The sequence below is a fragment of the Thalia democratica genome, chromosome 1, assembly GCF_965202585.1.
Source record: "Thalia democratica chromosome 1, ktThaDemo2.hap1.1, whole genome shotgun sequence".
Classification (NCBI taxonomy): Eukaryota; Metazoa; Chordata; class Thaliacea; order Salpida; family Salpidae; genus Thalia; species Thalia democratica.
Genome location: NC_139165.1, coordinates 38,947,902 through 38,959,470, shown reverse-complemented (window position 1 = coordinate 38,959,470; position 11,569 = coordinate 38,947,902). Strand labels below are relative to the sequence as shown.

Here is an 11,569-nt window from a genome sequence, read left to right as displayed (position 1 = left end):
TTCACTTAACTCCTTATATTAGAATTGCTTAAATATATTTTTTTACTAAAAATCTTTTTCTATCTTTAAAACACTTTTTCACAACTAACATAAATAAGTTGGCTTAAAATAATAACAAAGAGCATAAAGGTTTACCACATACATGAATTAGTAGTTTTGATTTCTAGCATATGTACTAAAGTTTCAATTTAATCAACAATAATATGTTATATTTTTAACAAATTATGTATTGTTGTATAATGGTAAATCATGTTTTAATTTAAATAGTTTTCTAGTTGAAGAGAGTGACTTTTAAAAGTAGATTAGTAATATACTATGGCTAAATAAAATGAAGCGTTATTTGAAAAACAAGTGTAAATATTTCAGAAAGATTAAGTAATACAAAAAGTTTAAGAAAATTTAAAACATAAGTACAGTATTTCAATTATTGAGCAGTAATAACAAAGTAAAAACCTTTTGCACATTAGATATTTATTAGACAGTGAAATTGGTTAGAAATTTAAAACCTTTATATTTATTTATGTATTTGGGAAAAGTTTAACTATATTAAACAAAAATTTTTTTTGAGTAACAAAATTATTTCATACTCGATGCTAAACGCTTACTATCTAAGACATTTAAGCATTAAAGTTTTTGTAAAAAATTCTTCATAAAAAAAGAAGTTTTAGAAGCAATTCACATGAAAATAATCCTTGATAAAATGTTTTACTTAAAGCTTACTTGTTCAGTTCAAAAAATCTATACAAAGCACTTTACTTTTAAACCTTCGCACGCCAGAAAGCGTTGGTTTATAATTGTAAAAAGTTGATCTTACATGTCCTCCCAGGTGGTCTAGTGGTTAGGATTCGTGGCTCTCACCCACGCGGCCCGGGTTCGATTCCCGGTCTGGGAACACCTTTTAATTTGCTAAAATAGCTTAAGTTTAAAAGCAATTTCTTTATTTTTTCTACCCTATAAACAAAACTTAATTATAAAAGTTGCGCATGCTTTCGTTAACGTATTTCATTAACTTTCATATGCAGTTCATTAGTTATTACGTGACTAATTGGACTTATATGAATGCAAAAAAAAATATACTTCAACTGTTTCGAGCTGTATAGAATCTGAAAAAAGAAGATAGTAACTTAAAAAAAAACACAAAATTTAATATGGTGACTTATGTTTTTTTTTTAAGAAAATAGTTTAAAAAAGTTTAAATTGTTAAAAAACAACACAATTTAATATAATAACCTACGTTTCATTTTTTAAGCACAAAGTGAAAGAAAGTTAAAAAAAACAGCAGTTAGTGCTAAGTGATAAAATATCTTGTTTTCAAAAATGAAAAAAAAACACCCTTCAGTTAAAGTTAACAACAAAAACCGTCCTCGGGTGGGCTCGAACCACCAACCTTTCGATTAACAGTCGAACGCGCTAACCGATTGCGCCACGAAGACTTGTTTACAATGCTCTTAAACTCCTTATAAATTAAAGTTTTCTCGCTTCACATGTGCGTTGTTTAATTACAAGTGCTCAGTTGCTAAACTTAAAACAAATCTGAATGCTTTAGTATGAAAATTTCAAGAACTTTTTGATTAACTCTGTGCACTTTTCATTTTCTTAATAATTAGTAGTTTTGAAAAAACACTATTCTTTGAAAATAAATTGAATAATGGTTTACTTTTTACAACTACAGAAAAATTACATAACTCTACTTAATATGAAATCAGGTTTGAAAATTCTTTTTAAACTATAATAAATGTTTAATCTAAATACCAATTAACTAGATTTTTATTAAAAATTTAATATCAAAAGTCAATTACAATAAAACATGAGCTTATACAGTTGTGTTTAGAGTAATGTCTTTTAAATATGATACAACTCACTTTTTTAGTTTGGCGAAAAAAAAAAAGTGTTAACATTTAAAAGCATTGAAACTTAAGTTTTGCAAAATAAAGTATAATTAAACTATTAAATGATAAATATATGGTTTTTTTCTTACATTAATGTTGACAGGATAAATAAATTTTAATTTTATATACAAACTAAACAGCAAAAGTAAAAATTTAAATTAAATATTAAAGCACTTTATTTGTGTTATAATGTAAATAATGAAAATTTATCAAGATTATTAGTTAGTTTCGATTAAGTAGGCCAAGAAAACTTCAATTAGCAGCCTTATAAATAAAATGCAAAAACCTATCAAAAATATTGCTTCAAAACTTAAAGATTTGTCTGCAAAATGAGAAAAATAAGTCATTTACATTGTGACGTAAAAAAACTGTACGGTTTATAAACATTAAAAAGCAATTTCATCCACAGCCGCCATAGCTCAGTGGCAGAGCGCTGGTCTTGTAAACCAGCGGTCGAGAGTTCAATCCTCTCTGGCGGCACTTTTTATGCTCAATTTTTAATCGTTATCATTTACATATATCTTTAAGCTTAGTTTTCAACCATAAATCATAAATCCTCTATATTCGATGTTTCTTATTTTTTTCTTAAAATTTTAAACCGCTATATTAAATGGAACTTTATTTATTAACATCAGAGACGAACTTTGATCAACTAAAAACGCATTTGCGATAATTAATCGTAATTATAGTATAGTATTAATTAGATCGTTAAGCAACTAGTCCAGGGGTCGGCAGGCAGTTGGTGCTCGCGGACCAAATTTCAAGTTATCAAAATTTTTGCGGGCCGCAGTTTTAGTGATAATTGTATAATGTTTTGGCTTTAGTTTAGGTCACACAAGGGGAGCGGGTCAGAATGACACAGCGACAAAACGACACGGTCGTCAAATAGACATTTTTATTTTTAACGTGGCAACGTGTAAAAGACTAATTAATTTCTAATAAGGTATTTTATTATAGTTTCCAGCATTAATTATGCTAAAAAATTTGATATAGCTTATTAATAGTAGTATAAATAGGTATAATTTTATTTATCACAGATGTTCTTGTGCTAAAACTTTATTTCAACTAACGGCGTTTCACTGCTCTCAAATAAATTTAAGAACAGATCTACGGAGTCTATAAAATGTTAACACACATTAGAAAAAAAGCAGAAAAAAGCATGTATAATTATGTATAGTATTTATCTAGGTAGTAACTATAAATGGACTTTATGGTTTAAAAACAAAGTTTGGGATAAAAGCATAAAATTATAAAATTGTCTACAAAAAAAACAAATTTAATAAAAGTAGGCACTAACCTCAAAAAGCTCTAAGAATAGGCAAGTTTTAAAAATGAAAATTAAATTGAGTTGCGCAGAAATGTTACGTCATAATAATTTTAACAAATTGTTCGATAATTTATACAGCTTAAAAACATGAAGTATTAAACTTGCAAGTATATGTGAGTTTTGTGAAATAAATTAGTACATAAATAGACAGAGTTATTTAAAGTAGAATCGTCGGTTATGGGGACAGATATTCGATAAATCTTGCCGCTTATTCAGAAGTAGGTCTTTGTCTTCTGCTGCAATTACTGCTCTTTCTGTATTGCAAGTTGGGCAAATTCTACTTACTCCGTTGGATGCATGTTTGATCTTTGAAACAATACTTAACTCCATGTTTGGCCTTTTACCGTACCTGTGAAAAAAGCTCCAGACATAATCCGATAAACGCGTGCTTTGTTTTTTATTTATATTTTTAAAAGTATGTTTATGATTAGCATATCTATCCTTGAAACTACCTGCTGTACTTCCGATATAAATTTTATCTGGGCCCTTACTTTCAACTTTAACTTTATAAATTACATTTTTAATTAAACAATTGCCTTTTAATGGGCAGTTATCTTTGTTTAGTTTACGGCAATTACATGTTTGAGGCATATTACTTAACTTATTACTATTAGGGTTAGTTGGTTTTGAATATTTATTTATAGTTTTATTGTTATGCATTTTACTTATACTTTTAGCGCTATTATCACTTACTTGTTCTAAGTTTTCTTTTATCATTTTAGAAATACTTCTAGTTATACGTTGATTATTATAATCTACACTATTGTTAGTACTATTGATATGGATATTTTCATTATCATTAATATTAAAGTTATCATTATAGCTTATATCTTTAATGTTTAAAGTTTTAATATGTTTTACATTATTGTTACTATAAATAAAATTTTTACTATTAGGATTATCATTATTATTACTGTTATTAAAATTATTATTATTACTGTTATTATTAATTTGATTAGTATAATTAGAAATATTGTTCATATCTGCGTTATTACTAACTTTATTACTAGAGTTATTATTTGTGTTAGCTTTGATATGTCTATTTTTAAAATTTGAAATTACTGTTTTGTTGTGCGATTGTATTAAAGTTTTAACATTACTCATGCGACTATAAGAAATTTTAACTGTCTTTCTAATAAAAATTTTGTTATAAAAGTGGCTATAGGGGAAGTGTTTATCGACTAGCTTTAAAAATTCTTTACCTAAGTTTATATTAACTGAAGAGCAATATGGAGGATTATACCACATTATATGTCGGTTACGCGGTTTTTTGCGTTTTTTATATACATCTAATTTTTCATACTTTAATTTACATTTAAAACCTCGATTTTTTAATTCATTTTCGTACGGTGCTTTTATTTCGTTAAATATCTTTTCATTCGAAGAGAGGGTACTTAGGCGTTTTTGTGTCATTACCGGGAGGCATTTTTTTACATGAAAAGGGTGGTCAGAATTAATATTGATAAAGTTTAATAAAGAATTCGGTTTACGGTACGGACGGTAAGTATTATTAGATAAATTTAAAGTAACATCTAAAAAATTCGTTATTTGCGCTCCTATTTCTAAAGTTATTTTAAAACCGATATCAGACATCAATCTAAACGTTGACTTTTTAATTTTTTCGTAAACAAGAGGTTTTGAAAGATCAATAACACCGAGTCCATCATCTCTATACAACCCACAATTATCAAAAATACTTTTGAGTTTATCTAGGATGTATAAGCCTACAAGATCGCATACCTCCGCTCCATAAAAACTACCCATTGGTATATCAAAAAAACTATCGGTATCATTTTTCTTCCATACATCATCACCCGAAAAAAGCAAAGAGTCGCACGAATGGAATATAATGTCTGTATCTGATTTATTAAAATCAGAAAATTGGGATGAATAATCTAGTGCGTTAATTAAGTGCGCTTTTGTAATAGACGGATAAAATTCGACGATATCAAAGCTAATAAAACGCTTACTACTTTTATTGTTAATATTATTAAACCATTGTAATAGTTCACCAGTGTTTTTCCATTGGATTAGACTAGTGCAGTGCTTCTGAAATGGGGTTCCGTGGAACCCTAGGGTTCCGCGACTCCTCCTAGGGGTTCCGCGAAGCCTTTCAAAATTAAAAAAATTGTGTAAAAATTATTTACATTTGATTTGAAATTAAAATTAGGGGTTCCGCGAAAAAGTTGAACTTTGGAAAAGGGTTCCGCCACTAGAAAGAAGTTCAGAAGTACTGGACTAGTGGCTGTTCTTACGTCTTTAATTATACTAGTTAAAATTTGTTTAGATATTTTACCAATATGCGTTTTACTTTTACTTATTAGTCTGCACTTGACTGTTGCAGGAAAATTATCTTTATGATCCTTTACTGTTATATATGCTTGCGATCTTTCTAACTTAGGTATACGTTTACCAGTAATATTATTTTCATTTAAAAGTTCTTGTGCACGGGAGTCTATCGTATCAGCCGGATTATTGGTACATTTTTTATAGTTTTTTGTGATATTATCTAAAAGTAACTTATCATAATTTTTTGGACTGATTTTATACAAATTATTAGTTTTGTCTGCAAAAATAACAAGTTTATTAGACTTTTTTATAGAATTAATCTTGTTACGTAAATTATATTGAAAGTTATTAGTTTTACCGGGTTTAAGTTCAATTTTATTAATTAAATCAATTAATTCAGATTCAAAACGTATTAATTTTACACAGATTGGTGCCGACTTTTTAGTCGGGAAAGGCAAAGATTTACTTATTGTACTTAATTTACTTGTGTTCAAATGAGCATCAGAATTATCGGTAACATGGTTTGTTTTTATACACAACTTTTGTTCGTAATAAAATGCACGCCATCTCATCTTTTGGATGAGGGCGTTTGTGTAATGAAACAATCTAACCTGAGTACAGCAGGTAGTTTCAAGGATAGATATGCTAATCATAAACATACTTTTAAAAATATAAATAAAAAACAAAGCACGCGTTTATCGGATTATGTCTGGAGCTTTTTTCACAGGTACGGTAAAAGGCCAAACATGGAGTTAAGTATTGTTTCAAAGATCAAACATGCATCCAACGGAGTAAGTAGAATTTGCCCAACTTGCAATACAGAAAGAGCAGTAATTGCAGCAGAAGACAAAGACCTACTTCTGAATAAGCGGCAAGATTTATCGAATATCTGTCCCCATAACCGACGATTCTACTTTAAATAACTCTGTCTATTTATGTACTAATTTATTTCACAAAACTCACATATACTTGCAAGTTTAATACTTCATGTTTTTAAGCTGTATAAATTATCGAACAATTTGTTAAAATTATTATGACGTAACATTTCTGCGCAACTCAATTTAATTTTCATTTTTAAAACTTGCCTATTCTTAGAGCTTTTTGAGGTTAGTGCCTACTTTTATTAAATTTGTTTTTTTTGTAGACAATTTTATAATTTTATGCTTTTATCCCAAACTTTGTTTTTAAACCATAAAGTCCATTTATAGTTACTACCTAGATAAATACTATACATAATTATACATGCTTTTTTCTGCTTTTTTTCTAATGTGTGTTAACATTTTATAGACTCCGTAGATCTGTTCTTAAATTTATTTGAGAGCAGTGAAACGCCGTTAGTTGAAATAAAGTTTTAGCACAAGAACATCTGTGATAAATAAAATTATACCTATTTATACTACTATTAATAAGCTATATCAAATTTTTTAGCATAATTAATGCTGGAAACTATAATAAAATACCTTATTAGAAATTAATTAGTCTTTTACACGTTGCCACGTTAAAAATAAAAATGTCTATTTGACGACCGTGTCGTTTTGTCGCTGTGTCATTCTGACCCGCTCCCCTTGTGTGACCTAAACTAAAGCCAAAACATTATACAATTATCACTAAAACTGCGGCCCGCAAAAATTTTGATAACTTGAAATTTGGTCCGCGAGCACCAACTGCCTGCCGACCCCTGGACTAGTTGCTTAACGATCTAATTAATACTATACTATAATTACGATTAATTATCGCAAATGCGTTTTTAGTTGATCAAAGTTCGTCTCTGATGTTAATAAATAAAGTTCCATTTAATATAGCGGTTTAAAATTTTAAGAAAAAAATAAGAAACATCGAATATAGAGGATTTATGATTTATGGTTGAAAACTAAGCTTAAAGATATATGTAAATGATAACGATTAAAAATTGAGCATAAAAAGTGCCGCCAGAGAGGATTGAACTCTCGACCGCTGGTTTACAAGACCAGCGCTCTGCCACTGAGCTATGGCGGCTGTGGATGAAATTGCTTTTTAATGTTTATAAACCGTACAGTTTTTTTACGTCACAATGTAAATGACTTATTTTTCTCATTTTGCAGACAAATCTTTAAGTTTTGAAGCAATATTTTTGATAGGTTTTTGCATTTTATTTATAAGGCTGCTAATTGAAGTTTTCTTGGCCTACTTAATCGAAACTAACTAATAATCTTGATAAATTTTCATTATTTACATTATAACACAAATAAAGTGCTTTAATATTTAATTTAAATTTTTACTTTTGCTGTTTAGTTTGTATATAAAATTAAAATTTATTTATCCTGTCAACATTAATGTAAGAAAAAAACCATATATTTATCATTTAATAGTTTAATTATACTTTATTTTGCAAAACTTAAGTTTCAATGCTTTTAAATGTTAACACTTTTTTTTTTTCGCCAAACTAAAAAAGTGAGTTGTATCATATTTAAAAGACATTACTCTAAACACAACTGTATAAGCTCATGTTTTATTGTAATTGACTTTTGATATTAAATTTTTAATAAAAATCTAGTTAATTGGTATTTAGATTAAACATTTATTATAGTTTAAAAAGAATTTTCAAACCTGATTTCATATTAAGTAGAGTTATGTAATTTTTCTGTAGTTGTAAAAAGTAAACCATTATTCAATTTATTTTCAAAGAATAGTGTTTTTTCAAAACTACTAATTATTAAGAAAATGAAAAGTGCACAGAGTTAATCAAAAAGTTCTTGAAATTTTCATACTAAAGCATTCAGATTTGTTTTAAGTTTAGCAACTGAGCACTTGTAATTAAACAACGCACATGTGAAGCGAGAAAACTTTAATTTATAAGGAGTTTAAGAGCATTGTAAACAAGTCTTCGTGGCGCAATCGGTTAGCGCGTTCGACTGTTAATCGAAAGGTTGGTGGTTCGAGCCCACCCGAGGACGGTTTTTGTTGTTAACTTTAACTGAAGGGTGTTTTTTTTTCATTTTTGAAAACAAGATATTTTATCACTTAGCACTAACTGCTGTTTTTTTTAACTTTCTTTCACTTTGTGCTTAAAAAATGAAACGTAGGTTATTATATTAAATTGTGTTGTTTTTTAACAATTTAAACTTTTTTAAACTATTTTCTTAAAAAAAAAACATAAGTCACCATATTAAATTTTGTGTTTTTTTTTAAGTTACTATCTTCTTTTTTCAGATTCTATACAGCTCGAAACAGTTGAAGTATATTTTTTTTTGCATTCATATAAGTCCAATTAGTCACGTAATAACTAATGAACTGCATATGAAAGTTAATGAAATACGTTAACGAAAGCATGCGCAACTTTTATAATTAAGTTTTGTTTATAGGGTAGAAAAAATAAAGAAATTGCTTTTAAACTTAAGCTATTTTAGCAAATTAAAAGGTGTTCCCAGACCGGGAATCGAACCCGGGCCGCGTGGGTGAGAGCCACGAATCCTAACCACTAGACCACCTGGGAGGACATGTAAGATCAACTTTTTACAATTATAAACCAACGCTTTCTGGCGTGCGAAGGTTTAAAAGTAAAGTGCTTTGTATAGATTTTTTGAACTGAACAAGTAAGCTTTAAGTAAAACATTTTATCAAGGATTATTTTCATGTGAATTGCTTCTAAAACTTCTTTTTTTATGAAGAATTTTTTACAAAAACTTTAATGCTTAAATGTCTTAGATAGTAAGCGTTTAGCATCGAGTATGAAATAATTTTGTTACTCAAAAAAAATTTTTGTTTAATATAGTTAAACTTTTCCCAAATACATAAATAAATATAAAGGTTTTAAATTTCTAACCAATTTCACTGTCTAATAAATATCTAATGTGCAAAAGGTTTTTACTTTGTTATTACTGCTCAATAATTGAAATACTGTACTTATGTTTTAAATTTTCTTAAACTTTTTGTATTACTTAATCTTTCTGAAATATTTACACTTGTTTTTCAAATAACGCTTCATTTTATTTAGCCATAGTATATTACTAATCTACTTTTAAAAGTCACTCTCTTCAACTAGAAAACTATTTAAATTAAAACATGATTTACCATTATACAACAATACATAATTTGTTAAAAATATAACATATTATTGTTGATTAAATTGAAACTTTAGTACATATGCTAGAAATCAAAACTACTAATTCATGTATGTGGTAAACCTTTATGCTCTTTGTTATTATTTTAAGCCAACTTATTTATGTTAGTTGTGAAAAAGTGTTTTAAAGATAGAAAAAGATTTTTAGTAAAAAAATATATTTAAGCAATTCTAATATAAGGAGTTAAGTGAAGCAGAGTTTTATTTCACAACAATTTTTAACATAACAGCTTTTTATTGCTTATAAATTATAATAAGTTGAAATTTTTTGACTAAGTCTCATAACTATGAAAATATAAATAATTATTATAAACTTTACTTATGTTGACCAAACTTGTTAAGTTTATTTTCGTGAAAACCAATAACAATAAATTCTTATATCGCAAAAATAAAAAAAAGTGCTGTAACCAGGATTCGAACCTGGGTTGTCACGGCCACAACGTGAAGTACTAACCACTATACGATTACAGCGAGAAAGTAGCAGAGGATGGTTTCGATCCATCGACCTCTGGGTTATGGGCCCAGCACGCTTCCGCTGCGCCACTCTGCTGTTGATCTAAGCTGCATATAGCGTTTATATACTTAAAAATTTGCTCTAAGCTTAATGCTTACTTATATACTTTTATTGATGCAACTAAACCTACTTAAAATTAACTTATTTGCATTACTGTTTATACTTTAATCTAAACATATGTTATAAAAATTTTGTGCTTAAAGTTTTTGTTTGCTATATAACTTTTAAAATTTCATTTTTATTATTTATATGATAAAATTCATTATTACTTAAATTGCAATATGTTATGACAAAAATCTATTTTAGTTTTATATATTTATCAGCTTCCTAAACTAGCAATTGTTTATTTTTAACTATTCAAAATCATACATCTATATATTTGTTTTACTTTATTTTCGTTTTATTTTACACATTTAAAATAGTTTCAAACTTACTTTAAAACATTTTTTTTAACAAAACTTTAACTTTTCTTTATTGAAACTGACAAAGTTTTTCTAATTGTAAACATTAGTAAACATCATAAAAATAAATGTTGTTACTAAACGATAAATAAGCTTTTAACTTTGCTAAGCAACTGAATTAATGCAAGTGTTGTATCAATGTTAGTGTTGTTTTTAGTAATTTTAATATATACAAATAAATACTTTTATGTACATTTTATATTAAGTACTGATTGCAAAGTCAAATTACTATTAAAGGTTATAAAGTTTATAAATATATACTTAAAATAAAAGCTAATTACAATTTTTTACCATAATTCAGTCTAAACTTTTAGCTTTATCTTACTGTTATAGCCTAATACACATTTAAACTTGTAATTTCAGTAAACTAAATAAATTTTTTCTGGTAAGTTTTAAAAACAACATTAGCTTTTTGTCGGTAAACTAACTTGATTACTAAAATAAATTGGAACTATCTATAAATAAACTGTGGTTTGTTTTTGTTTAGTGATAAATTTATAAAGTATTTTGTAAGTGTTTTTTACTAACAGTTATGACTGTATGAGATTTTGATACTTGTATTGATTTCTCTATAAAACTAAAGTTATGTAACAAAATTACAACTTTAAACATTAACCAATAAAGTTTATTTCTAGTTTTAACATTTCTTAATATCTTTCAGTGTTAGAAATTTTTTGATTAATAAATTTAAACTATCTAAATCTAAACCATAACAGATTATATTGAAAAGTTTTAGGCGTAAAACAAAATTTTCATATAATGGAATAAAATAATTATACTTAAGTCTAAAAAAGTGCTTAAAATTATTTGAAGCTGTAATCACTAATTAAAAAATATCAAGTAGTTAGCATTTGAAATAGTTTATTAAAAACAAAAGTGCGTCGACCGGGAGTCGAACCCGGAACTAGTGCTTGGAAGGCACCAATGCTAACCGTTACACCATCGACGCTTGTTTAAATTGTTAATAAAGTGTTTATATACGCAAGCGTA

At 27.4% G+C, this 11,569-nt stretch overlaps 9 non-coding genes across 9 annotated transcripts; 3 read left to right on the top strand and 6 right to left on the bottom strand.

The window, feature by feature from the left end:
• The first annotated feature begins 820 nt into the window (after positions 1-820).
• On the top strand, positions 821-892 carry Trnae-cuc (transfer RNA glutamic acid (anticodon CUC)). The gene has a single exon. It is a non-coding gene; the product is annotated as a tRNA-Glu (tRNA).
• Positions 893-1,359: 467 nt separating this feature from the next.
• Positions 1,360-1,433, bottom strand: Trnan-guu (transfer RNA asparagine (anticodon GUU)). The gene has a single exon. It is a non-coding gene; the product is annotated as a tRNA-Asn (tRNA).
• An 864-nt stretch (positions 1,434-2,297) lies between these two features.
• Trnat-ugu (transfer RNA threonine (anticodon UGU)) lies at positions 2,298-2,369 on the top strand. The gene has a single exon. It is a non-coding gene; the product is annotated as a tRNA-Thr (tRNA).
• Positions 2,370-7,428: 5,059 nt separating this feature from the next.
• Positions 7,429-7,500, bottom strand: Trnat-ugu (transfer RNA threonine (anticodon UGU)). Its single transcript has one exon. It is a non-coding gene; the product is annotated as a tRNA-Thr (tRNA).
• Positions 7,501-8,364: 864 nt separating this feature from the next.
• Positions 8,365-8,438, top strand: Trnan-guu (transfer RNA asparagine (anticodon GUU)). Its single transcript has one exon. It is a non-coding gene; the product is annotated as a tRNA-Asn (tRNA).
• A 467-nt stretch (positions 8,439-8,905) lies between these two features.
• Trnae-cuc (transfer RNA glutamic acid (anticodon CUC)) lies at positions 8,906-8,977 on the bottom strand. The gene has a single exon. It is a non-coding gene; the product is annotated as a tRNA-Glu (tRNA).
• Positions 8,978-10,003: 1,026 nt separating this feature from the next.
• Trnah-gug (transfer RNA histidin (anticodon GUG)) lies at positions 10,004-10,075 on the bottom strand. Its single transcript has one exon. It is a non-coding gene; the product is annotated as a tRNA-His (tRNA).
• Positions 10,076-10,082: 7 nt separating this feature from the next.
• Positions 10,083-10,154, bottom strand: Trnam-cau (transfer RNA methionine (anticodon CAU)). The gene has a single exon. It is a non-coding gene; the product is annotated as a tRNA-Met (tRNA).
• A 1,302-nt stretch (positions 10,155-11,456) lies between these two features.
• Positions 11,457-11,528, bottom strand: Trnag-ucc (transfer RNA glycine (anticodon UCC)). The gene has a single exon. It is a non-coding gene; the product is annotated as a tRNA-Gly (tRNA).
• Between the last annotated feature and the right edge of the window lie 41 nt (positions 11,529-11,569).